General features: G+C 41.2%; 1 long non-coding RNA gene across 4 annotated transcripts in view; it reads right to left on the bottom strand.

Moving 5' to 3' along the window:
- Positions 1 to 27815, bottom strand: part of LOC141989492 (uncharacterized) — a 192721-nt gene that overhangs the window by 12030 nt on the left and 152876 nt on the right. The window contains exons 4-5 of one of the 4 annotated variants that reach the window (XR_012639992.1): positions 20934 to 20995; positions 10613 to 10781 (exon numbers count right to left, since the gene is read on the bottom strand). The exons of 1 other annotated variant lie outside the window; for it this stretch is intronic. This is a non-coding gene — a long non-coding RNA (uncharacterized LOC141989492). The remainder of the gene's footprint in view (positions 1 to 10612; positions 10782 to 20933; positions 20996 to 27815) is intronic. 2 more of the 4 variants (XR_012639997.1, XR_012639996.1) reach the window with 2 other exon arrangements.

Here is a 27815-nt window from a genome sequence, read left to right on the forward strand (position 1 = left end):
GTAACACTAGGTAACTTCACTGCAAACACAGTGAGGATAAGGAAGTCTGCAGGTTTCATGTGAGTCAGCAGATCAAAGTAACTACCCACTAACAACCTACTAACTTGTGTGAAACTGCAAACTATCTTGTCTTCAAGATATCTAATTTGAACTAAGAACACCCTTCCTCCCCCCCCCCCCCCAGTATAGTCACTGCCTCAGTCAGGTTTCAGAGCTGGGTATGGCACAGATACTTGTTGCTCTGATGGAGAACCTCTTCCTATCTATAGACAAGGAAAACACAACCATCTCACTTGCCCCACAACCTCAGCCGTGCAGAACACAATGCCATCCACAGCCTCAGAAACAACTTTGACATCATAATCAAAAAGGCTGACAAAGGAGGTGCTGTTGTCATCATGAATAGGTCGGAATATGAACAAGAGGCTGCTTGGCAGCTCTCCAACACCACTTTCTACAAGCCATTACCCTCTGATCCCACTGAGAGTTATCAAAAGAAACTACAGCATTTGCTCAAGGAACTCCCTGAAAAAGCACAAGATCAAATCCTCACAGACACACCCCTGGAACCCCGACCTGGGATATTCTATCTACTACCCAAGATCCATAAACCTGGAAATTCTGGGCGCCCCATCATCTCAGGCATTGGCACCCTGACAGCAGGATTGTCTGGCTATGTAGACTCCCTCCTCAGGCCCTATGCTACCAGCACTCCCAGCTATCTTCGAAACACACACAAACAGGAGAGTGAGTTTGTGTGTGGGGGGGGTGTCAGAAAACAGAGTTTGTGTGTGTGTGTGGGGATTTGTGTTGGAAATGGCCCACCTTGATTATCATACACATTGTAAGGAGAGTGGTCACTTTAGATAAGCTATTACCAGCAGGAGAGTGAGTTTGTGCGTCTGGGGGCGGGGTGAGAAAACCTGGATTTGTGCTGGAAATGGCCCAACTTGATTATCATACACATTGTAAGGAGAGTGATCCCTTTAGATAAGCTATTACCAGCAGGAGAATGGGGTGGGAGGAGGTATTTTTTCATGCTTTGTGTGTATATAATAAGATCTTCTACACTTTCCACAGTATGCATCCGATGAAGTGAGCTGTAGCTCACGAAAGCTTATGCTCAAATAAATTGGTTAGTCTCTAAGGTGCCACAAGTACTCCTTTTCTTTTTATTTTACATTTGGGGACAATGTATACCTTCAAATCAGCGGCACTGCTATGGGTACCTGCATGGCCCCACAGTATGCCAACATTTTTATGGCTGACTTAGAACAACGCTTCCTCAGCTCTCATCCCCTAACGCCCCTACTCTACGTGTGCTATATTGATGACATCTTCATCATCTGGACCCATGGAAAAGAAGCCCTTGAGGAATTCCACCATGATTTCAACAATTTCCATCCCACCATCAACCTCAGCCTGGTCCAGTCCACACAAGAGATCCACTTCCTGGACACCACAGTGCTAATAAACAATGGTCACATAAACACCACCCTATATCGAAAACCTACTGACCGCTATTCCTACCTACATGCCTCCAGCTTTCACCCTGACCACACCACATGATCCATTGTCTACAGCCAAGCTCTGCGATACAACCGCATTTGCTCCAACCCCTCAGACAGAGACAAACACCTACAAGATCTCTATCAAGCATTCTTACAACTACAATACCCACCTGCGGAAGTGAAGAAACAGATTGATAGAGCCAGAAGAGTTCCCAGAAGTCACCTACTACAGGACAGGCCTAACAAAGAAAATAACAGAACGCCACTAGCTGTCACCTTCAGCCCGCAACTAAAACCCCTCCAACGCATTATCAAAGATCTACAACCTATCCTGAAGGATGACCCAACACTCTCACAAATCTTGGGAGACAGGCCAGTCCTTGCCTACAGACAGCCCCCCAACCTGAAGCAAATACTCACCAGCAATCACATACCACACAACAGAACCACTAACCCAGGAACCTATCCTTGCAACAAAGCCCGTTGCCAACTGTGCCCACATATCTATTCAGGGGACACCATCACAGGGCCTAATAACATCAGCCACACTATCAGAGGCTCGTTCACTTGCACATCCACCAATGTGATATATGCCATCATGTGCCAGCAATGCCCCTCTGCCATGTACATTGGTCAAACTGGACAGTCTCTACGTAAAAGAATAAATGGACACAAATCAGACGTCAAGAATTATAACATTCATAAACCAGTCGGAGAACACTTCAATCTCTCTGGTCACGCAATTACAGACATGAAAGTTGCGATATTACAACAGAAAAACTTCAAAACCAGACTCCAGCGAGAGACTGCTGAATTGGAATTCATTTGCAAATTGGATACAATTAACTTAGGCTTGAATAGAGACTGGGAGTGGCTAAGTCATTACGCAAGGTAACCTATTTCCCCTTGTTTTTTCCTACCCCCCCCCCAGACGTTCTTGTTAAACCCTGGATTTGTGCTGGAAATGGCCCACCTTGATTATCATACACATTGTAAGGAGAGTGATCACTTTAGATAAGCTATTACCAGCAGGAGAGTGGGGTGGAGGGAGAGAAAACCTTTTGTAGTGGTAAAAACCCATTTTTTCATGGTTTGTGTGTATAAAAAGATCTTCTGTACTTTCCACAGTATGCATCCGATGAAGTGAGCTGTAGCTCACGAAAGCTTATGCTCAAATAAATTGGTTAGTCTCTAAGGTGCCACAAGTACTCCTTTTCTTTCTATTCATCTTGCTGAGCCTCATTGTGGCAGCTGATGCCACTGATTGCCAAATACTCCTCTCCCACCTCCAAGAAACATGAGCCCTGAATGGAAACATTCAGGAATGGGTCAGGTCTTTTCTTTTGCTGAATACACCGTACCATTGTGGTAGATGTTCCTTCACCTCTAGGGCCCTTCCCTGAAGAGTTCCTCGGGCTCAGTCTTCACCTCCATATCATTCAACATATATATGAGGTTGTTGGCTGAAGTGGAAGACAATATGGGGTGAAGTGCAAGCAGTGTACAGATGATGTGCATCTCTGAATCTCTTTTACATCAAATGTAAACTGCACCATGCCCCGGCTTTCTCAATGCTTTGCCAAAATCAATATCTGGATGATGAGCGGACCCCATGTTATTGGATGCTCAGGTAACCATAGCGGCAAAACATTCCTACTTCCATCGGTGCCTGGCTAGAAGATTGTGTCCCATTATTTTGTACTCAAACCAGGTCATAGGGACCCACACATTCATGATCTCCAGTCTTCATTGATGCAACTTATTATTTCTGTGAATGAAGCTACACACCCTGAAAAAAGCTCCACCTGACACAAAATGCAGCAACTCATCTGCTTAGCAACACAGGGCATATAATCCTGCTGCTCCACCCTCTGCCTTTGGCCCCAACTTGAATGAATACAAAGTCCAATCTAAGGTCTCCGTCTTGCTATTCAAAACCCTAGATAGATAGAATTTATTTTGCCACTTGCTGAAACTCAGTATGCAAACTGCAGATGGAAGACAGTAGTATCCATGGAAACGTCACCTAAACATATGGGTTTGCAGTTTCTTTTCTAGTCCTCTGATTAGAATTTTAGCCATTCTATAGCACAGGTGTTTCTATAATTGTGATACATATGGGAAATTCACTGTGTTCCGATGGTGATTGTGGAATTTGTTAATGTGCTGCATCACAATTAAAGAAACATCTGTGCTAAACAGCTATTGCTAGTTCACTATTAAAATCCCAGTTCAGAATGCCAAAATGGGCTCATCTTGTACCTTGTACTCAGAGACTCATAGATATTTAGGTCAGAAGGGACCATTATGATCATCTAATCTGACCTCCTGCACAATTCAGGCCACAGAATCTCACCCACCCACTCCTGCAATAAACCTCTCATCTATGTCCTCAAATCATGGTTTAAAGACTTCAAGGTGCAGAGAATCCTCCAGCAAGTGACCCATGCCCCATGCTGCAGAGGAAGGCGAAAAACCTCCAGGGCCTCTTCCAATCTTTCCTGGAGGAAAATTCCTTCCCGACCCCAAATATGGCGATCAGCTGAACCCTGAGCATGTGGGCAAGATTCACCAGCCAGATACCCAGGAAAGAATTCTCTGTAGTAACTCAGATCCCACCCCATCTAACATCCCATCGCAGGACATTGGGCCTATGTCATAAATATAAAGGGAAGGGTAAACACCTTTAAATCCCTCCTGACCAGAGGAAAAACCCTTTCCCTGTAAAGGGTTAAGAAGCTAAGACAACCTCGCTGGCACCTGACCAAAATGACCAATGAGGACACAAGATACTTTCAAAGCTGGAGGGTGGGGGGGAAACAAAGGGTTCTCTGTCTGTGTGTGTGTTGGTTTTTGCTGGGACCAGAGCAGGAATTCAGGTCAGAACTCCTGTAAAGAGTTAGTAAGCAATCTAGTTAGATATGCATTAGATTCTGTTTTGTTTAAAAGGCTGATAAAATAAGTTGTGCTGAATGGAATGTATATTCCTGTTTTTGTGTCTTTTTGTAACTTAAGGTTTTGCGTAGAGGGATTCTCTATGTTTTGAATCTGATTACCCTGTAAGGTATTTACCATCCTGATTTTACAGAGGTGATTCTTTTACTTTTTCTTCAATTAAAATTCTTCTTTTAAGAACCTGATTGCTTTTTCATTGTCCTTAAGATCCAAGGGTTTGGGTCTGTGTTCACCTGTACCAATTGACGAGGATTATTATCAAGCCTGCCCCAGGAAAGGGGGTGTAGGACTTGGGGGGATATTTTGGGGGAAGACGTCTCCAAGTGGGGCTCTTTCCCTGTTATATTTGTTAGATGCTTGGTGGTGGCAGCAGTAAAGTCCAGGGTCAAAAGGAAAAATAGTTTGTACCTTGGGGAAGTTTTAACCTAAGCTGGTAAAAATAAGCTTAGGGGGTTTTTCATGCAGGTCCCCACATCTGTACCCTAGAGTTCAGAATGGGGAAGGAACCTTGACAGCCTATTTACCATGAATAGTTAAAGATCAATTAATTGCCAAAATCATGTTATCCGATCATACCATCTCCTCCATAAACTTATCGAGTTTAATCTTGAAGCCAGATAGGTCTTTTGCCCCCACTGCTTCCCTTGGAAGGTTCCAGAACTTCACTCCTCTGATGGTTAGAAACCTTCGTCTAATTTCAAATCTAAATTTCCTGATGGCCAGTTTATATCCATTTGTTCTTGTGTCCACGTTGGTACTGAGTTTAAATAATTCCTCTCCCTCTCTGGTATTTATCCCTCTGATATAATTATAGAAAGCAATCATATCTCCCCTCAGCCTTCTTTTGGTTAGGCTAAACAAGCCAAGCTCCTTGAGTCTCCTTTCATAAGACAGGTTTTCCATTCCTCGGATCATCCTAGTAGCCCTTCTCTGTACCTGTTCCAGTTTGAATTCATCTTTCTTAAACATGGGAGACCAGAACTGCACACAGTATTCCAGATTAGGTCTCACCAGTGCCTTGTATAACGGTACTAATACCTCCTTATCTCTACTGGAAATACCTCACCTGATGCATCCCAAGACCGCATTAGCTTTTTTCATGGCCATATCACATTGGCGGCTCATAGTCATCCTGTGGTCAACCAATACTCCAAGGTCCTTCTCCTCCTCCGTTACTTCTAATTGATGCGTCCACAGCTTATAACTAAAATTCTTGTTATTAATCCCTGACCTTACACTTCTCACTATTAAATTTCATCCTATTACTATTACTCCAGTTTACAAGGTCATCCAGATCCTCCTGTATGATATCCCGGTCCTTCTCTAAATTGGCAATACCTCCCAGCTTTGTATCATCTGCAAACTTTATTAGCACACTCCCACTTTTTGTGCCGAGGTCAGTAATAAAAAGATTAAATAAGATTGGTCCCCAAACCAATCCCTGTGGAACTCCACTGGTAACCTCCCTCCAGCCTGACAGTTCGCCTTTCAGTATGTCCCGCTGTAGTCTCCCCTTTAACCAATTCCTTATCCACCTTTCAATTTTCCCATGGGGCACCGTATCACCTAATAATTCCCCATGTGGCACCGGTATCAAATGCCTTACTGAAATCTAGGTAAATTAGATCCACTGCATTTCCTGTGTCTAAAAAATCTGTTACTTTCTCAAAGAAGGAGATCAGGTTGGTTTGGCACGATGTACCTTTTATAAAACCATGTTGTATTTTGTCCCATTTACCATTGACCTCAATGTCCTTAACTACTTCCTCCTTCAATTTTTTTTCCAAGACCTTGCATACTACAGATGTCAAACTAACAGGCCTGTAGTTACCCAGATCACCTTTTTTTCCTTTCTTAAAAATAGGAACTATGTTAGCAATTCTCCAGTCATATGGTATAACCCCTGAGTTTACAGATTCATTAAAAATTCTTGCTAATGGGCTTGCAATTTCATGTGCCAATTCCTTTAATATTCTTGGATGAAGATTATCTGGGCCCCCCGATTTAGTCCCATTAAGCTGTTCGAGTTTTGCTTCTACCTCAGATATGGTAATATCTACCTCCATATCCTCATTCCCATTTGTCATTCTACCATTATCCCTAAGATCCTCATTAGCCTCATTAAAGACTGAGGCAAAGTATTTATTTAGATATTGGGCCATGCCTAGATTATTTTTAACCTCCACTCCATCCTCAGTGTTTAGCGGTCCCACTTCTTCTTTCTTTGTTTTCTTCTTCTTTATATGGCTATAGAACCTTTTACTATTGGTTTTAATTCTCTTTGCAAGGTCCAACTCCACTTAACTTTTAGCCTTTCTCACTTTATCCCTACATGTTCTGACCTCAATAAGGTAGATTTCCTTGCTGATCTCTCCCATCTTCCACTCCCTGTATGCTTTCTGCTTTTTCTTAATCACCTCTCTGAGATGCTTGCTCATCCAGCTTGGTCTACAACTCTTGCCTATAAATTTTTCCCCCTTTCTTGGGATGCAGGCTTCTGATAGCTTCTGCAGCTTTGACTTGAAGTAATTCCAGGCCTCCTCCAACTTCAGATCCATAAGTTCTTCAGTCCAATCTAATAAATAACTAATTTCCTTAATTTTTGAAAGTCAGCCCTTTTGAGATCAAAAACCCTAGTCGCAGATTTATTTTTATCCTTCTGTTCAGTTTGAACTGAATTAGCTCATGATCACTTGAACCAAGGTTGTCCCCTACAACCATTTCTTCTATGAGGTCCTCACTACTCACCAAAACCAAATCTAAAATGGCATCCCCTCTTGTCGGTTCAGCAACTACTTGATGAAGGAATCCATCAGCTATCGCATCTAGGAAAATCTGAGCCCTATTATTATTACTAGCACTTGTCCTCCAGTCTATATCTGAGAAGTTAAAGTCTCCCATGATCACGCAGTTTCCATTAGTATTTACTTCATTAAAAACATTAAAGAGGGCTCTATCCATATCCAAATTAGATCCTGGCGGTCTATAGCACACCCCAAGCACTATCACAGGGGAGGCTCTTGTAATTTTTTTCCCCAATGTGATTTTTGCCCAGATGGACTCTGTCTTATCCATTCCATTGCTTCTTATTTCTTTACATTCTACCTCATCGTTGATATACAATGCTACTCCACCATCTTTACCTTTATTTCTGTCTTTCCTAAACAGCACATACCCTTCAATACCTGTAGTCCAGTCATGACGACTATTCTACCATGTTTCTGTTATCTCTATAATATCTGGTTTCACTTCCTGCACCAGTAGCTCTAGTTCCTCCATTTCATTACCTAGGCTCCTCGCATTGGTGTACAAACATCTTAATTTTTGCTGTTTGGCCTCGGTCACATTCTTTACCCGATTAGGCATGGACATTCTATAGCCAGTATGACCTATTAGACTGGTATCCACACTGCCCTTCCTCCTTATGTGCATTCTCTTACCCATGGCTGTATCCTTTCTTACTTTGTTTTCTTCCCTCTCAATGTTAAAATCCAGGGTGGAGATTACCTGGACATCTCCCAACCATCTCCCCCAGATTCCTAGTTTAAAGCTCTCTTAATCAGTTGTGCTATCCTCCATCCTAGAAGTCTATTTCCTTCCCTACTCAGATGAAGTCCATCCCGAGAGAACTGTCCTCTGTCCTCCCAGTGGCCATACATCTCAAAGCCTCCCTTATAGCACCACTGCCTGAGCCATCTGTTGATAGTCATAATCTTGCCCTTCTCTAGGAACAGGCAGAATCCCACTGAAGGTCACCTGAGCCTCGATTTCCCTAAATGTCTTCCCCAGCCTGGCATAGTCTCCCCTGATACGTTCCAGTGAGAATCTACCTGTATCATTTGTTCCCACATGAAGGACGATCAGTGCATTCTTTCCCACTCCCTTTAGGATCCTCTTCAACCTCAGGTCCACATCCCATATCTTAGCACCTGGTAGACAGCACACCCTTCTATTTTCTGGATCAGCTCTGGTTACAGGCCTGTCTATTCTTCTCAGTAAGGAGTCCCCGATCACGTAGACCTGCCTTTTCCTGGTGACAGTGTGATTCTCTGGTCTATCCCCTGTTCCCTCTGGCTGCAAGTTCTTTCCATTCCTATTCTCCCTTTTAATCCTCTTCAACCCATTCTGTATCCTCCTGGGGCTCATATTTGGTGTAGTCTCCATTGACTTCCCCTTTTCCTTTAGGACTAGCCGCTCTTCTCTTCTTCCTTGCCCTTCCACCTTCAGTGACCACCTGCTGAGCCCCTTCTTCATTTTCCAACTCTGAAAACCTATTCTTGAGCTCTATTTCTCCTTCACTAGCCTGTCTTTTCCTCTGCCTGGTTCTCTTAGTCACATGTTTCCACTGTCCATTTTCTTCACCCAGCAGTCTCCCCTCAGAGTTCTTCGGTCCTGCTTCCATCTGCAAGTCTGAGCTTTTCCCTTCAGCCGCCTCATGTCTTTGCTCCATAATCTGCTCGAACCCCCTTCTAAACTCAACCAGACTTTCCACCTGCATCTCCAATCCTCAGATCTTTTCTTCCATCAGCTCTATCAGGCGGCACTTCATGCAGATGAAACTCTTTCCAGGTACTCACTCCAGGATCATGTACATACTGCAGCTTCCACATCCAGTCATCTTCACTGTGTCTTCCACTATCACTGTTGCCTCTGTATCTGTCATAGCCTTCCTACCTAAATCCTGTTAATCTGGGAAACACAAACCACACCAAAACACCACCACCCACAGCAAAAACAAACCCCAAACGAGCACTGCAAGACAAACTCCCCTGTCAAACTCCTACTCAAAGTCCCCTGCTTACAGCTCTGTCTGCTACCTCCTGTGCCGCTGCGGCTCTCATTGAATTCAGATACATAAGCATAGCTGATTGCTACAAGTTATCCAGACCATTTAGTCAATGAATTTTGACGATGTCCATGGATAGCATTTTTCAAATGTATTCATTGTTCAAAATGATTGAATAGTTCTTTGTCTATATTTTAAGTTAATTGAGAGTGTGTGTGATCCACTGAGCTGGGATGTACAAGGCCTGGGTTCTATTCTCACTTCTGCTGCTAGCCTTCTGTGTCTCCTTGGGCAAGTCACTTCATTTCTCTGTGCCTCCATTTCCCCAGCTATAAAATGGGGATAATGGGACTTGCCTTGAGAGCTGGATGGGAAATGGTTTTCCCATCCTGCCAAATTTTTAAAGACTTAAAAAAAAAAAAAAGAGGGGAAAAAAAAGAGGGAAAAAAACCAACCCAGTTCTGCTTTAGGTCAAAACAGAGAGTTCCTGAAAATTTTCACAAAAATTATACCCCCCCTCACGTATGGCTAGGCTGTGGCTCCAAGACTCCATGTCTTGGCTGGAGCTGGGTTGGATTGGAGTAAGAGCCATGCAGGCAGCTGTGGGAAGCTGGCGTGGACCCTGCACCTCCGCCTGCCCTGGGCTGGGTGGGCAGGCAGCCCGGGGGCTGGGGACACAGGCAGGGGGCTGCTTTCAGCCCCCTGCCACTCCGGGCATGGGGGGGTCCGTGCAACTCCCACAAACGCACAGGCTCGCTGGCCAGGTTCCACTAGCTGCTGGCTTGGCTGAGGGGTGAGGCCTCGGGGGGAAGAGGAGGGGAAGGGGGCAGGGTCCGCCATGGCGAAAAGTAGACAGGCCAGGCCCATCCACTTTCAAAAGGAGGGAAGTCCAGCCTCCCCTCCCCGTTCCAGCACCACTGACTGAATGAGAGCTAACACAAGTATATCTGCTCAAACTGGGAGTCACACCCCTTACTCCAAGTGTACACAGACTTATCCTGAATCTGTATGATACAGGAGTGTGGACACTAGCTCCCTCTACTCCAGCAGCAACCTGGTGTTCCCAATGCAGTATGTAGTAATGATGCTGCTGGCTTGGGTTTGCATTGCATTGCCTTGGAACATACAGTGATTTTCAACAGGCTGCTAACATTTTCCTGAGGAACTCAAGTGAGAGATGGGAAATACTTTATACCTTGGCTAAAGCTGAATGGCATTTCATGGGTCAAAGGGGGATTCCCTATGCTGAATATCGGAGGCCTGCTGCAAACAATGGAGGTGTGAAGGCATGTCAGAAAAAAGCTCCCAAGAATCTTCTTGTTATGGAAAGAGTGAGGCAATCTAAAAACAGGTTTGTTACCAGATGCACCTATAATTAAGGTCCTTCCACGGATTCCAATGACTTCAGTGGGGCTCTGTGAGGGTGCAAGGAGTTCATTGCTGGGGTAGGGCGTGTATTTGCATTATTAAACATGGTCCAGTTGGCAGAGACATGTCTAACATCAATTGTTACAAACTTGCATCTTTCCCTGTAAAATATAAAATTAATTGAATTTTAATAACACAAAACCCACAGTGTTCACAAGGATGAAATTATAGAAGATTTCTTTTTCTTCTATTTTTGTCTCCAATGCTTTTTCAGTAGACTGGTATCATTCTAACTTAAACTGCCTACTGTACTTCCAGTGAATATTATGATTAAGATTTACAGCTAAAATCAATTTATTTGATACATAGTCTTTCATAGCTCAATGTGTTGATTCAGATCTAAAATTAGAGCAAAAATAAAAACAGGCTAAAATTGTAAAATTTTGAATTAATAAACATGATACACGTAACTATAACAACTGTGGACAAATGCTGTCATTAAATTTAACTGCGGGAATAACCCATTGGGTTTATTCCTGGCTTGGTTTTCTTTATCTCTTTATTATTGTACAACACATAAGAAAATAACATTTCATTAAAATATGCAGTCAGAATTAAAGTATGGCATTTCTACAGTGAGAAGTCATGCAATTATGATTCCCTCTAACATAAGGTATAACTCTGTTAGGACTGAATTGTGAAATTTGATGAATAGGAAATAAGACTGCGTAGGGCACTTATTTGTAGATTTTGTACAGTGCTTTATTATCCTCGGGAATTCCTGGCCAACCCAAGAATTTTAGGTTTCAGAGTAACAGCCGTGTTAGTCTGTATTCGCAAAAAGAAAAGGAGTACTTGTGGCACCTTAGAGACTAACCAATTTATTTGAGCATAAGCTTTCGTGAGATTGGTTAATCTCTAAGGTGCCAAGTACTCCTTTTCTTTTTCCCAAGAATTTTAGAACTCCTTTTGCCATAGCCTGAAAAGATGGTAAAGGAATCACTAGAAACAGCAGAAAGAATAAGACGTAAAGGTTTGCTGCTATATAACCCTTCTTATTAATGAGAAATTGAATGGGTCATTTTGGCTGCAGGGGTTCATCTACATCCTGATTCTGAATTAGATGCTGAAAATGCTCAATAGTGCAATTATAGAACTCAACCTTTGGGTAATTCTGCCTTGACTATTACAGATCAAGAATTCACTTCTCTTCAGGGATGTAATTCAGACCCTATTGCAATCAATAGGAGTTTTGTCACATACTTCAATGGGGCCAAAATTTCACCCCTGGTAATCATCGAGTTAGAAACAGGTGTTTTTTAAACTCACACTAGGCACCTAAATACATTAAAAAGTCTGGCCTTGGGTGCCCAGTTATGCTATTTTAAGCACATTTTTGTGTTGGGGTTGCCCTAAAGTCAGGTTGGCTGGTCCCAGGAGAATTGCCCTAGTGTAGGGGGATTCAATGTCTCCTACTCAGGAAAGGAGGAACTGTGTTACTGGTTGCTTTTTACAGCAGCAACTACACTGTCTGCATTCAATATATGTAATAAACGATAATGATAGCAACTGTAAAGCCATGTGATACTGCTTTCCTGTACCTCACAGTTAGCATTGCGAGACCCATAAAGTGATACAATAAATGGAGAACACAGTTTAACTAAAGTTTGAATGAAGAAAATACCTTCTTAGAAGGGAGCACATAGCTAAGGTGGTAACCTGCATTGAGCCTTCCCCAATATAGCCCCATCGTATTGCGTGTGATCCTGCTCCACCTTTACTAAAAGGCCTAGTTTTTGTCAGTCCCTGAATAGGCATTGAAAATGGGTTTCATTTGTGATTTTTTTTCTGTAAAGGTTTTTGAACAAGTAAATTGAAAGCACTAATATAGAATGAACTTTAATGTAAGATGTGATGTAGCCAAAAGCTTTTTGGGAGCCAGTTTTGCATGTTGCATACAGGACCATGTGAATTCCACAGCTAAAGATTTGCCTCCAGCCCCACTAAAGTCAGTTTTTATGCTTGCTTAGTGGTGTGTGAACCCCTCAGGAGGATAGAACGCCAAACTCTGAAACATTTCATGTTCAGTCAAGTACACCAAGGAGTGCTGAGTTAATGGTGTGATACCCAGAATCCCGTATATCTTCATTTCTCCTCAGTAGAGCTGGTCAAATAACAAAAGTACTGTTGACAAATCATTTACCAGCTGACAGAAAATTCCTAATAATTTCCTTGGAAGGTTATTTCTTTGATTTAAATTATTTGACTACCCATGGAGCATCTGTAGTTGCATAAATGACAAACATTTTGTAAATTAAACTATTCTGGTATATTAGTAAGTCAGTTCTATCCCTCATCCTCAAAGAACTTCCTCACAGTAATTCTTCCTCCTGCAGAAATGGGCTGGCTACTACATCTGGGCAAGAACTGGATTTTCCATTAGGCAGGAAAATCCACTATTTTGAAACGTGTTCCATTCTGAAATGCAACAAATTCAAAACATTTTGGAATTTCCACCAAAATGAAAATAATTAATAAATACATTCATTTGGAGCCAATCAAAACTTTTCATTCTGATTTCAACCTTCTTAAACTTTTTCAAAATGAATGTCTTTCAAAAATTAATTTTGAAATAAAAATCAAATGTTCTGAAAATATCAAAATTTTGACAGTCAAAATGCTTTTTTTTTTTTAACCAACATTTAATTGAAATCCACACATCTTCTGAAAGATTTAGATTTAAATGAAAAATATATTTTTTGGGTAAAAAAAAAAACATTTTGGTAAAAAAATCCTAACCAGCTCTGCTGACTACCTCACCTTCCAGAGCCCATTAATGCTTCTGGAGGTGTCACTACAGAAGGGAAATATAATGTCTCTGAGCTGCCTGTGCAGTGTTGTACCCACCCTCTTTTAACTCAGCATAAATCTGGTAAGAGGATTGAAATACTGTATAAGACAGGTTAGCATTCTGTTAAAACTCCCCCTGTAAGTTCTACATTCCTACCATTTACAATATTTATACTATCACGCTGTTTTTGAAATTCAGTATGTATCAGTCTAAGTGTCTTTGAAACATACTGGTTTTCTAATTACACGACCCAAACGTTTAACAGCTTCGTCATCTGGCTGTCCATCAGTTGCAGCAACTGGCTGTGGTTGGTTTGTAATTCTTGTCTGTCATCTTGTTCTGCATCTGGCATCTGTAGAGTTTGCTGTGTTGATTGTTCTTTCTGAGGAACAAACTGTAGATGTTGACAATTTCTGTTGAACTCTCCACTGTCAGTCTTCTGGATCACATCGCTGAGTTCTTTTCTTTATGACAGCTAGAGTTATTCATTCTTTTACTCCATCCAATTTGACATGAACATGGTCACCCGGTTCTAGTCCTGATAGTTCTCTGAGTGTCATTTTATGAACACTTTTACAACCGCTCTTTTTGTCTTTTTATCCAATTCGGCTATTCTCATCATGTCTGGCCACTTTGGAGTAGATTCTTTTCCAAAGTTTCAGTTCTGAGTTGCCTTCCCATCAGGAGCTGTGCGGGACTATATCCAGTAGCTGCTATTGGTGTTGATCTGTAAATCAGAAGAGAAAGGAAAGGGGTTTCCTGCTATAGGATTTTCTTGGCTGTCTGTACAGCTCTCTCCACCTCTCCATTTGCTTGTGGGTATTGTGGGCTGCTAGTAATATGATCAAAATAATATTTTGTTTGGAATTACTTAAATTCTTCTGTAGTGAATTGAGGTCTGTTGTCTGTCTGGCACACTGGATTGAGCATGAACGCACTTTAATTTCTTGATAACATTGAAACGTTATGTCTTCCAAGTATGTTATTTCTTTATACCTGAAAAAAATAGTCCTCAATGACCAGGAAATGATGTCATCTGAATATGCATACATCTGCAGCTAGTCTCTTCGAAGGTCTTTCTGGTAGAGGTGTTTGTACACTGTATGGTTCAGCATTGTCTCTTAAGTTGATTTGTACTGGATCTCCTTTCAAAAGTCCAGTGTCACCAAATCTTCCTATGAGTTCTTCCACCTTTCTCTCTAGGCCCACCATGACTGCTAAACTGAGGCTGAAAAGGCTGTTGTCTTGTGGTTCTCTGAATGCAGAGTTTTTATCTTTGTAAGTTGTTTCTGTAGTGAATTGGCCCATGAAGTTCAGAAGACCTCCAAAGGTGGTCAGAGCTGTGTCAAGTTTGGGAGGGGCTGAAGGTGATTACAAGTCCCTTCTGAGATGACTGTGATGTCAGATCCTGAGTCAATTTTAAAGGTAAGAGTCTTGCCATAAATACTCAGTTTCACTTTCCACGCAGACTCTATATCATCACAAGTGATAAATCCCAGAAACAATGGCTCTTGATTGTCTGCAATATGAGTCAACTCCCTGATCACTTTGATGTGACAAACAGCTGCAAAATGCCCATATTTTGTGCAATTGTCACACTGTGTGCCTCTGGCTGGACATGCACCAGCTCTTGGGGTATGACTTTTTCCACACCTTGTCATGTAGGCTGAAATTTGTCTCGCTTAGCCTGGGAGTTCTATCTCCTTGTCTCAGGGGTTTTATGATAACTTTTAACACTCAAGTGTCTATTTACAGTTTCTAAGCTAGTTTCAGATTTTTCAAGTTTGTCAAGTTATTTCCCCCTGGGAACCCAGACAGCATGGAGGATGACATTTTGAAGAGAAAAATAGTGTCCTCCACACAGCATGACCTAGCATGCATCATATGTCTGAGATGGGTTCCCTGGCATGCAACCTGAAACTGAGGTACCGCTGAGCCCTCTGTCTTATCAACTTTGGCTCCCTCTCACACTGAGATGTTGTGGCAAGTTGCAAACCCCTCCAGGTTATGCACTTAGACAGACATCCACAGTCAGGGACACACCCAGCTGAATTACATGAATGCTTCTCCTAGCCCCTCATGAACCTAAAATAGAGAGGTTTCAGCCAGTTCCCCCAGCCTAGGTCCCCAGGCCTGTACCATCCTGCCCTGATCAGAAGCCTGAGCAGTGTAAATTTATTACCCAATCCACCACTTCTATAAAGGAAAGTGGATGTACACCAGTTTTTGTACACTGAGCAAATTCCCCAAGCACTTCAAGCAAAACACACTGTTTTAGGTAAAATATAAAACAGATTTATTAACTACAGAAAGATAGATTGTAAGTGATTTTAAGTAGTAAGTGTACAGATCAAAGTTCGTTACCCAAGAAATAAAAAGTAAAATTGCAATCTGAGTTCTAAGAACTAGAAAGGATTTGAATCAAGCTGTGTCTTACCCTGATAGACAATACAAGCGAGTCACAGATTTTCCATACACAGGTGGAAATCCCCTTCAGCCTGGGACCAACTCAGTCTTTGTTCTACCGACATGTCTCCAGGTGTTGAGTTGTGAGGGGAAGTGAAGCCAAATGATGATGTCACTTGCCCTTATTTATAGGTTCCTCCAGCTTGCTGAAAAGAACTTTCGCTATGATGTGAATCAAACAGTGTCCATTGTCTACATGCTCCCCCTGAGAAGCCTTCATTGTACACAGATCATGTGACAGTCCTTGGTAGTATGGATTCCCCTAATGGACCATCCACACTGTCTGGCTTCTCCATTGTTGCATCTGAAAGGCTGGTTGTGGGTGTTCCCAGCCTCACAACATATTTCAGTAACACACACATAGCAAAACTTCGTAACTTCCCATAAAATGATAGCACATACGATCCAACAGGATATTAATATTCAACAGATCAAGATTTTTAAAATGATACCTCACAAGGCATACTTTGTACAAAACATATCATAATTATATGACAGTGGTGAAAATGGGGGTTCTAGGATGCTGCTATCAGGCACAGAATGCCACAACATCACACTCTGCGGATCAAAATGGCATCTTCTGCATACTATGGATCGCTAAAACCCCATCTGCTGATGATGTGACCCCACTTGGGATCGCAAACCACAGCTTGGGAATAGCTGGAATAGGGTTCAATCTCTCTTCAATTGTAGCAGCTGTGAAAGGTTTTTATCTGTTAACCCAATAGCCAACCTGTCTCTGATATTTTTATGTTTTGCATTCCCAGAATCGCAGTTTTCATCCAAAGTGTACAGAGCTCTCATAAAACATTCAACATTTTCTCCTGGTACTTGAATTCTCTTGTGAAAACATGCTCTTTTATAAACCCCATTTCTCTGAGGTATAAAGTCTGAAGCCTTTCAGAATCATCTTTGTGACTGTCTTCAGTAAAAGTAAAAGGATTAAAAAACATGCTCTGCTTGCTTCCTATGGCATAAATTAAAAAATATACCTGTATATCATCAGTTTCCTTATGGAACTTGGTAGCAATGCAAAATCTTGCAAAATCTTGCTTCTAATCTGTCCAGTCTGAATGTTTGTCAAAGCTGAAGTTTTGTAGGGCATTGAAGAGTAGTATGTTGATGAGATCCTGCAATCTTTGTTGCTTTGTTCCTTCTGTTTGCAGCCTTTGTTGCTACAGTACTTTTCTTCTGTCTCTGTTCTTAATCCCACTGATGCCACCATGTCATGTTCTTTCTGTACCCAATATGGACTGGTCACAGCTTGCTTATACACACCAGAGGCGTTCATCATAAGATCTTTTAATAAGTTTAATGCTCTGCCAGCTATGGCTGAGGTTAGTTTAAATAAGGTATTTTATATACAATGCCACCTAGTGTTTGAGCAGTATAATACAATTTAACATTCCACTACAGATATCACACAGGAACGTGCAGGCTCCCACTAAAGACTTGGCATGAGGCTTGGCCCTTTTTTAGATCAAGTTTTCATGGCTGTCTTCCTTTAAGTGTTTATAATCTTTATTGATAGCTGCTTTCTATTCAGATCTGTCTGTGGCTGTGTGTTCAAAGTTATTGATATTGCAGCATGAGGTGAAATTCTGCTTAAGGATGTCAAGCATTTTGTATTCTGCTCCTCCTGCACTTTCCGAGTTCTAATTTGTCATAGAAACCCTTTTTTCAGGAGTCTATTATCACCCATTCTGATAACATGACCTGTTCAGCTAAGCTAAGCTTTGATGATCATTGCCTTGATGCTAGTCGGTTTTGGTCTTTCAAGGATGTTAACGTTTGAGATTTTGTCTTGCACGTGGACCTTCAGCATAGAGCAGAGACAGCACATGTGAGATTTTTCATGTTGCTTAATGTCTCTGTGGTAAACTGTCCATGTTTCAGTATGAATTATATGTATGTTAGATACTAATCAAATAATGTTCTTCTGTGGAATTAATGTGATTACTGACTTCCAGCCTCCGCTTACTAATAAAAAAAAAGGAAATGTTTGTTGTAAATGTCATTCTGACAGCAGGTAGGTGTTCTCTGAAACTGTCAAGGACTACACGTACATTTGATTTTAGTCTAGAGTGCTAACTATGGATATATCAGGACAAATTCTGTTATTAGTTACACTGATTGAACCCAAAGTATCTTCACTGAAGTCAGTTGAGTTACTCCAAATTTACACCTGGGTAACTGAGAGCAGAATTTCTCATCACTGTTTGTGTTGGGTCCTTACAGCTTAGACATATTTTTTATATTTCCAGTGTTGGTGTTTGATACTGCTAATAACTGTATTGATTTGATCTAGTATTTGGAATTTCTGTATTAAGCTCTTTGGTCACAATCTTAGCTTCACACAATATGTTTGCTAGCTATTGTCAGAGAGAGAGAGAGAGAGAATTCACTTTAGATTTATGGCATCAACTGTAGGTGGCCTGTCATCATTCAGAACCTGGAATGTGCTCATCAAACCTTTGACAGTCTATAGCCCAAGAGGACACCTAAAAAACCTGGCAGTATTTGTAGACTTTTCATTAACGGTTTGCAATGAAACCGTCCAAGTATTTTTTCACACGTTCTGTCACCCTAATTAATTCAGAACATACCGATGGCAAAATATGCAGCTCCAGTCAGAATATTCAGCGTATGAGTACAACAGTGGACACTAATCGCTTGTTTAACTCTGCCTCCACTCTTGTAACAAACCTATCACAACACTACTCAGTAATACACTTGAGATCAAGTTTCCAGTGCAGGAGTTCATGGACAATGAAGTTGTAAATTGATTAATCTTTTAGTTTTTTGGAAATGGAAACCATCTAGGTAATTTTGCTAAATTGCATGTGACTGCACAAGAGCGTATCATTGTTTTTTTCTAGATGTCTTTCAAGTCAGTCATGTCATAAGAAAAAAATAAACCATAACTTCACATTAGAAAACTTCCAGTGCTTTCTTCTGAGGACTCATTAAAGGCTGGGATTCCCAAATAGAGAGGTGCACAACTGCTATTAAAAGTCAATGGAAGTTGGATGGCTAACTGCCTTGATTGCTTTTAGAAAATCTCAGACTTAAAATTCTGAAGTGAATGTGATGCTCGTATGAGCTGTAATGTATGTGCCCTGCAGCTTTTGATAAGTTTAGGTTGCACAAGTTACTAATAACTTTTTTTTTAACCGAGGTGGCTATGTAAGATTATTATTCAGTAAGATTGGTGTATCACACAAATAGAAACATGAAGACTTTACTTAAAATCCACATAAATCCAGGCATAAGTGTAAAAATACAAAAACAGATACATATAACAAAACACCTCCCAGGGCTGATATACAACCTTATGTAGACCATTAGAAATAAAGATGAAGAGAAGACTAAGTTGAGAGCAGCATAAGTGCCAACAATGCCCCTCTGCCATGTACATTGGCCAAACCGGACAATCTCTACGCAAAAGAATAAATGGACACAAATCAGACATCAAGAATTATAACAGTCAAAAACCAGTTGGAGAACACTGGTCACTCAATTTCAGATCTAAAAGTCGCAATTCTCCAACCAAAAAAAAAACTTCAGAAACAGACTCCAATGAGAAACTGCAGAATTGGAATTAATTTGAAAACGGGACACCATTAAATTAGGCTTGAATAAAGACTGGGAGTGGATGGGTCATTATATAAAATAAAAACTATTTCCCCATGCTAATTTTTTTCCTCTACTGTTACTCACACCTTCTTGTCAACTGTTGGAAATGGGCCATCCTGATTATCATTACAAACGTGTTTTTTTTCTTTCTCCTGCTGATAATAGGCCACCTTAATTGATTGGTCTCATTAGAGTTGGTATGGCAAAACCCATTTTTCATGTTCTCTGTGTATGTATATCTTCCTACTGTATTTTCCACTGCATGCATCTGATAAAGTGGGTTTTAGCCCACGAAAGCTTATGCCCAAATAAATATGTTAGTCTCTAAGGTGCCACAAGTCCTCCTTGTTCTTTTTGACTGATACAGACTAACACGGCTGCCACTCTGAAATAAGTGGATTTGAGGGTAATGAGGCTTCCTCTTTTCTGTCACCCCTCATGTCCCAGCTAAGGGTTGGTCTGACAATCTTTTATAACTTTTTTCCCTTACATCCCTACACACCTCCGGACCATATTTGATTTAGGTCCCATGTGTGGTATTCCGGGGAACCATAATTAGGTTTCCAGCTTGCTAGCATACAGCTATTTGTGTCACTTCATTTCCCAGTAGTTTCTATATGTACATGTGGTTTCTCCATGGTTACATGTACCAAAAAACCCCTAGAAATCCATTAGTTTAAACTCAAACTGTTCTTTTGTGGTCATGTGTTTATCACAACATATGTATTGCTAAAGCTCCTATAAACCTTGCAACCCTACATCAAATAATTATGCTACTTGCCAGGCCTTGCTAGGCCTCATGCTAATCATTATATCTTACTAGACCTTAATTAAGCTTATGGCAAACCTATTTTATTTACTTATTATATTTCTGTTTCCCTGCTTATATTATAGCATTTCTTAAGCAGTTTAATTTATAACATATAGATTGACATTTATTTTCACATATGGACCTTCCAAGATCAGGTCAGAGACTAAAGGTCAGCGATCCACTTTAAATATATTGTACTTCCTTTAAAAGAAGTCGTACCCTCTTTAAATATATTCCTAAAGTTTGGCTGAATTAAGCTACCAGTCAATATAATCCCTAGAAGTGTTTTTATTTCTATGTGGATCTAAAAAATGTACTTGAGAAAGCAATAACTTGTCTTTCAACAGACCATGGACACATCTAATAATATTTGACACTATGTAGTTATACAATGTCTTCCATATGTTGGCAGACTTTTACTGTGCAGGAAAGGTCAGTGGATTGGAACTAGTGCATGACAAGAACAGAAGAGCAGAATGTGAGACAGAATTCTACATGTTTGACAGCAGTGGTTGTCGGAACTCTTGAAAAGGCCAATATTCAACTCACTGATTCTTCCAGGTTGTGACTTGTATGTTAAAGCATAATAATGACTGGGAAGCTGTCTCCATCTATAACAAAGAATAAACAGAGAAGTGATGTTTTAAAGAGGTGAAATAGCCATGAGGCAAAATGATAACGGAAAAGACTTAATTAAAGCTAGAACTGTCGATGAAGTGTTTAGAGAAACAGGGCTAAACTAATTCCGGGTCCGATTGCATTGTCATTGCTCAGACGTAGGTGCTGATCACCCAAGAGTGAAGACATTCATACCCTTAGCTGCTTCTGAAAACTTTAGTCCCAAGCTGTGCATACATAAGGCCTTTTGGAGAACGAAGGGCCATATTTACAAAGGTATTAAGTGCCTAAAGATGCAAGTTGGTGCCTAATAGGATTTACAAAACCATCTAAGCAAATTAGGTGCTTAACTGACTTGGGCATTTTTGTAAATCCCAATAGGCTCCAACCTACATCTTTCGGTTCCTAAATACCTTTGTAAATCTGGCACCAACACAATGCATCTCCAGGTCTTGCACCTGGCAGTTATTTTTATCACTATGCAGCTGCATGAGGCTTGGTCCTGAATTCCTTATTGAAACATTAACTTCAGGATATGATTTACTTCCTGTATTGTACTCTTATAGTGTTTTTGTTGCAGGTTGCTATTAAACAGCTGCTCTGTTTCACCTTCATGGTGGCAGCATTCCATCATTTGGCGAAGGATTCATAAAGAGGGCATTTTGCAACATTTTGCCCTGGTTTACAAACACTTTGGGAGCCTTTGGGATGAAATTTCATACAGATGCAAATCATTACCATGAGTCATATGGAATAAGAGGTGAATACCAAAGTATTTGGGTCTGGTTTGTAGAATCATCCAGATTAAATCTAGATGCTTTCCAGAAGCTTTTCTTAACTTATCTGAATTTGTCGGGCTGGGGATGCAACTTGTTCGTACTTTCTGATTTGGGGTGTTTTTCTAAAAATGAAAAGAACAACTCTTCTTTCAACACTACAGTATTTCTGCTTCCTGTACAGCCTCAAACCAAGAACCGCAGGTATGTTAGAATTCTAATTTAAAGCAAAAGGTAACCATTTTTCAGGTACTAAAAGATTTGAATTCAGTTTGGTTCATGTGTCAGGTAATAGCTTGGGCTGACACTTATTTTATCCAAACATATTTACTCATCTCACATAAGAAAGCAATTTTCTGGTATCTGTGAAAGCTGGCAGAGAGCGTGATTACAGCACCCTGTGGCACGCTCAGACCCATTCAGTCTCTCTTATTTCAAGCAGGCAACTCACAAGTTTAGGACTGATATAAATAGAGGTTCTCAGACCATTCCAGTGCTAGGGGCTACACAAGCAATAGAACACTCAGGAGTTAGAAAGATAGTAGATACCTGAATTCAGTGCCTGAAGTAGGATATTTTGTTAGGCCTTGTCAACAGAGGAATATTTGCAACCACCTGCACATGTGTAAAATTAACTAAAAAGCAAAAATGATATTTTGACATGTGCATATAGTTGTGTCTAACTGGCCTTTTGTATTTGAAAATGCCTGATTCATACATACAATCATGGTGCTTGTACACTCAAATTAGGGGTGCACAGCTGATTACTAGCATCTTTGAAAATCAGAACTTTGGCTTAAAACCAACATAAAGAAGTACTTCTTCACACAACGCACAGTCTATGTGTGGAACTCGTTTTCAGGGTTTGTTATGAAGGCCAACAGTATAACTGGATTCAGGAAAGAACTAGATAAGTTCATGGAGGATAGGTCCATCAAGGACTATTATCAAGATGGGCAGGGACACAACCCCATGTGTTGGGTGTCCCTAAATCTCCAACGACCAGAAGCTGGAACTGCACAACAGGATAGATCACTCAATACTTGTCTAGTCCTGTTCATTCCCTCTGAAGCACCTGCCACTGGCCACTGTCAGAGGACAGGATGCTGGGTTGAATGGACCATTGTTCTGACCCAGTATGGCCATTCTTATATTCTTTTATTATATTAATGCTTGTGCAGTAGGCATTCCAAACATGTCACCTGTGACCTAATGGCTTCAGATATGGAATAAATCAAGTTTTTTTAAAAATGAAGAAAAACGGTGCCCCTCCACCCCCTGGCAGATAATTATGTGAGGTGCACCTATAAGTGTTTCCTAGCCTTGGATCCAAAGAAAATGAAGTTGTTAAAGCATGGCGATGTGAAACAGAGAGAATTGTGTTCTATTCTGATTAATTATATTTCCCTGTGACCAGTGGTGCTACTTTCAGCCTCATTCTTCTTTGCTTAGTTTTTTCAGTAGTTTGTATGAATCTGTATTACCCACCATGACTGATAATCAATAAGGCCAAACGGAGTTTAATTAAACTTGCATTTCTGATTATTTCATTGAGTTTCAGGTGGCATTCTCACTGGAAACTACATTCTACCTGAAAGAAACATATACCAAGTCCTTGAATTCACTCCAAGATGGTTGAAAAAAGATGTTCTTTTATTCCAAGCGTTTTCTGACCTCAGAGGCAATGATAGGAGTAAATCTGCCTCTGTGGATTAGATTATTCAATAATTGGGAACACTGGAAAAAAGTAAGCAATTTTTCATAGATTCATAAATTGCTACGGCCAGAAGGGACCGTTAGATGTGTAATCTGATCTCTTGTATAACAGACTATTACATTTACCCAGTTAAACTGGCATTGAGTCCAGTGACAGTGTTTGGCAAAGGCATTCCATCTTAGTTCAAAGACATCAACAGATGGAAAATTCACCACTTCCCTGATAGGTTCTTGCAGTGGTTAATCTCCCTCACTGTTAAAAATTGTGTCTTATTTCCAGTTTTAATTTGTCTCGCTTCAGCTTCCAGCCATTTGTTCTTGTCTTTCTCTTCTGGATTAAAGAGCCCTTTAGTACCCAGAATTTTCTCCTTGTGACGTTTCTTATGCACTGTAAAGAAGCCACCTCTCAATCCTCTTTTTGATAACCTAAACAGATTGACATCCTCCTAATCAATTGTGCAGAATTCTCCTCCGTTTTGGCAATTAGCCCTTTGGAAGCACTGTTTGGGAATGACCTGTGTTTGCACTATTGAATGTAATCAGGTCATGATCCCAGGACAACCACCAACTTCCAGTTCAGTGATTAATTCATCTTTATCTGTCACAATGAGGTCCAAAATAATTACCTCATGTTGGTACGATACCGTTTGTGTTAGAAGATTACCCTCTCGAGTTTCTAAAAATTATAAATATATTTTACTACTTGGATGCACAGGACCACCAGCATATGTCTCCCAAATTGAAGCCCCCAATAACACAATCTTTCTTCCCACACATTACAGATAGGTGCTTAAGGAGTAACTCGTTGTGTTGTCTGGTTTGATTTGCTGGTCTGTAACAGATGCCTTCTGGAGTTTCTTATTTAGCATATGAATCCCTATGCATTCAAGATCCTGTGGTTAGCAATAACTCTAAAACAAGGTTGCCCCCCATGCCTGTTTTACCCAGTCTATAGTTCCAATCATGGAAACAGCTATTTGTGTCACTTCATTTTCCAGTAGTTTCTATATGTACATGTGGTTTCTCCATGGTTACATGTACCAAAAAACCCCTAGAAATCCATTAGTTTAAACTCAAACTGTTCTTTTGTGGTCATGTGTTTATCACAACATATGTATTGCTAAAGCTCCTATAAACCCTGCAACCCTACATCAAATAATTATGCTACTTGCCAGGCCTTGCCAGGCCTCATGCTAATCACTATATCTTACTAGACCTTGCAATATTACAACAAAAATACTTCAAAAACAGACTCCAATGAGAGACTGCTGAATTGGAATTAATTTGCAAACTGGATACAATTAACTTAGGCTTGAATAGAGACTGAGAGTGGATGTGTCATTACACAAAGTAAATCCATTTCCCCTTGTTTATTTCCCCCTCCCACCCCCCACTGCTCCTCGGACGTTCCTGTTAACTGCCGGAAATGGCCCACCTTGATTATCACTACAAAAGGTTTTCTCCCCCGCCCCCCCCCCCCGCTCTCTTGCTGGTAATAGCTCATCTTAAGTGATCACTCTCCTTACAGTGTGTATGATAGCACCCATTTTTTCATGTTCTGTGTGCATATAAATCTCCTCACTGTATTTTCCACTGAATGCATCCAATGAAGTGAGCTGTAGCTCACGAAAGCTTATGCTCAAATAAATTGGTTAGTCTCTAAGGTGCCACTAGTACTCCTTTTCTTTTTCCCTTCTTAGGTGGTTGGTAGCTACTTGCTTCATACTGCAAAGATGACTGTCATATATGTTCCCTATAGCTCTCTGTTCAATTCCTCCAGAGACCAGTACTTGGTGAGTATCTGATAATGATTCAAAATGCCTAGCCAGGTTGAATGCCTGCTGGTTTTATTTTTCTAATATTAAAAAAAAGAACTGGTTGTTTTTAATTTTGTGAGAGGGCTTCATTCAGTTTTGAGGGTCTGGTTTTTACGGGACAAACTGAGGTAAATCAGGAGTGCTGCCCTTGAAGGCAATGAACCTGATTCTCTTTTCACTTTAGAAAGTTTTCTGTTGTTATAACTCCACTGACCTCAAAAGAGTTTCTGTTTGTTTACACCAGAGTCAGCAAGAGGAAAATCAGGCCCCATGTATGTTGTCAGAGATACTACAAAGCAGAATGAGACTAATGAGTGCATTTACCCTTCCCCATAAGCAGGGCCATCCCTAGGGGTGTGCGGCTCCCGGGACAAATCAGCCTCCCCTCTAATCTCCTCGCCATCTATTCAGCGTGCCCCCCCGATCGCCACTCTCCTCCTTGCCATCTGCCTGCCTCCCCACCCCACTTCTGCCTGCCACTCCCCTCCCCTTTTGCCTCTCACCCCGCTCACCCTCCCGTCTCACCTCCCCGCCCGCCTCCTCACCTGAATATTGGGACAAATGGTGCCCCGATCGTACGTCGGTCAGGACGTGGGACAAAGGGCTAAATATCAGGACAGTCCCAATTTTATCAAAGTGCAGGGCCCCCCCCCCACAGTGCGAGGCCTGGGGTTGTCGCCTGGGTTTGCCCTACCCAAGGGATGGCTCTGTCCATAAGTGCACAGTCTTGGAACAGATGACTAGTTGGAAGCTTGTGGCTGCATTTCCTGATGCTTTTACACACACTCATTGGTTCCTTGTTTGTGCAAATCCATTTAGCAAAGAGAGCACTATACACAGACACATTGCATTAGAAGAGAAGCCTGCAGCAAACAATAGAAACAGGGGGATAAGTTCATCCACAGATTTATTCAGGAGGATGAACTCAAAGCTTAAGTTGAGAACTCACCATGAGAAATGAGCACCCTGCCACAGGCATATACACTTGTCTATGGCAACAACATTATAAACAAGGAAGAGGTAACAGAGAGACTGTGCAAATGTTCATAGAATAGAATATGAGGGTTGGAAGGGACTTCAGGAGGTCATCTAGTCCAACCCTGTGCTCAAAGCAGGACCAATCCCCAATTTTTGCCCCAGATCCCTAAATGGCCCCCTCAAGGGGTGAACTCACAACCCTGGGTTTAGCAGGCTAATGCTCAAACCACTGAGCTATCCCTCCCACCTCCACTGAGCTACTCTTCATATTAAACACTTGATGGGTCAAGCCATACAGTGGACAAAGATCAAAGCATAGCAAATTCATATGATCCCAGGTCTCTTAGACCTCATTTATGCTACCATTTTCCTTCAAATTTCCCACCAAAGCATTACCATGCGGCAGCGATACCACTTATAGCAGGAGTGGGAGTGTTGATGCAGACGGGCTGCTGATGGTTGTCAGCAATTTAACTGCCTTAACTCTGCCCAGAACAGATGACATCTCACTGGGTGGATAACACATCCATATTGCTGTGTAAGGCATGGAATATTCCTGAACTGGAATCACTACAATGTTTGTATTACCGTTGGCAAATTTTAGTAAGAAATAGCTTTCTTGAAAAGTCACATCTGTTTTGATAGGTATGAAACTGACAGGGTTCTATAAAATTACTCTTAAAACATTTGAGGCATTAAATAAAGAATGAGCTAGCTTCTGCCCCTGACCATAGTATCTGAGCTCCTTACATGAAAAGTCCATAGTAGTGCATGGAGTCTCTAGTTCTTCTCTCTTTTTGGGGTGAAAACTCTGCTTGGGATGTTTGGTTTTTATGTTTATACAGGGTCTCATTAATTTTGGGGGGTAGCTGTTTGGGCAGATGAAGCTATCGTTGTGAATGCCATCCTTGTTATGGTGGAAAAGGATTTTATGGAAAAGGCGGCTTTGCAGAATCTCCGTAAAAACAATGGAGGGATAATTGCTATGAATAGTCATTTTAATTCAAAGATAAACATTGGTTCAGCTGCATTCATGACAACATCTATGTGATTGCTTTCCACCTGTGTTTGAAATCGTGAGCTTTTCTATCTGGAATCCTCACAAAAAGTGCAATGAATGTTCACTGAATGAGAATTTTGAATCGACACTTGACTGTAATATTCACAGTTTCAGCTGAGTGTCATAATTGCTTCAGTGCCCAGGGCAATAGGAGCTGACTGCCCGAAGCTGAGAGAAGCTGCCATCAGGGTAGGCAGGGGAGGTGATGATGGACTTAGAGAACAGCATCATTTTAGCCACATCCAGGGCTGCCAACCGCCAGCAGTATCCTGGGACAGGGTGACACTACCTGGGACTGTCTCATCCAAACCAGGACTGTTGTCAGCTCTGATCTTTAGATTCCAAGGTCACCAGTCCAGCCCCTTTCGTCAACATTTAAATTTAAAGTGGATAAAGAAGAGAAATGTATGATTCAACTTAGGTGTGACATGGCTAGAATGATATTTCACTCTATTACCCTTATTTA

The sequence above is a fragment of the Natator depressus genome, chromosome 6 (assembly GCF_965152275.1).
Source record: "Natator depressus isolate rNatDep1 chromosome 6, rNatDep2.hap1, whole genome shotgun sequence".
Lineage (NCBI taxonomy): Eukaryota > Metazoa > Chordata > Testudines > Cheloniidae > Natator > Natator depressus.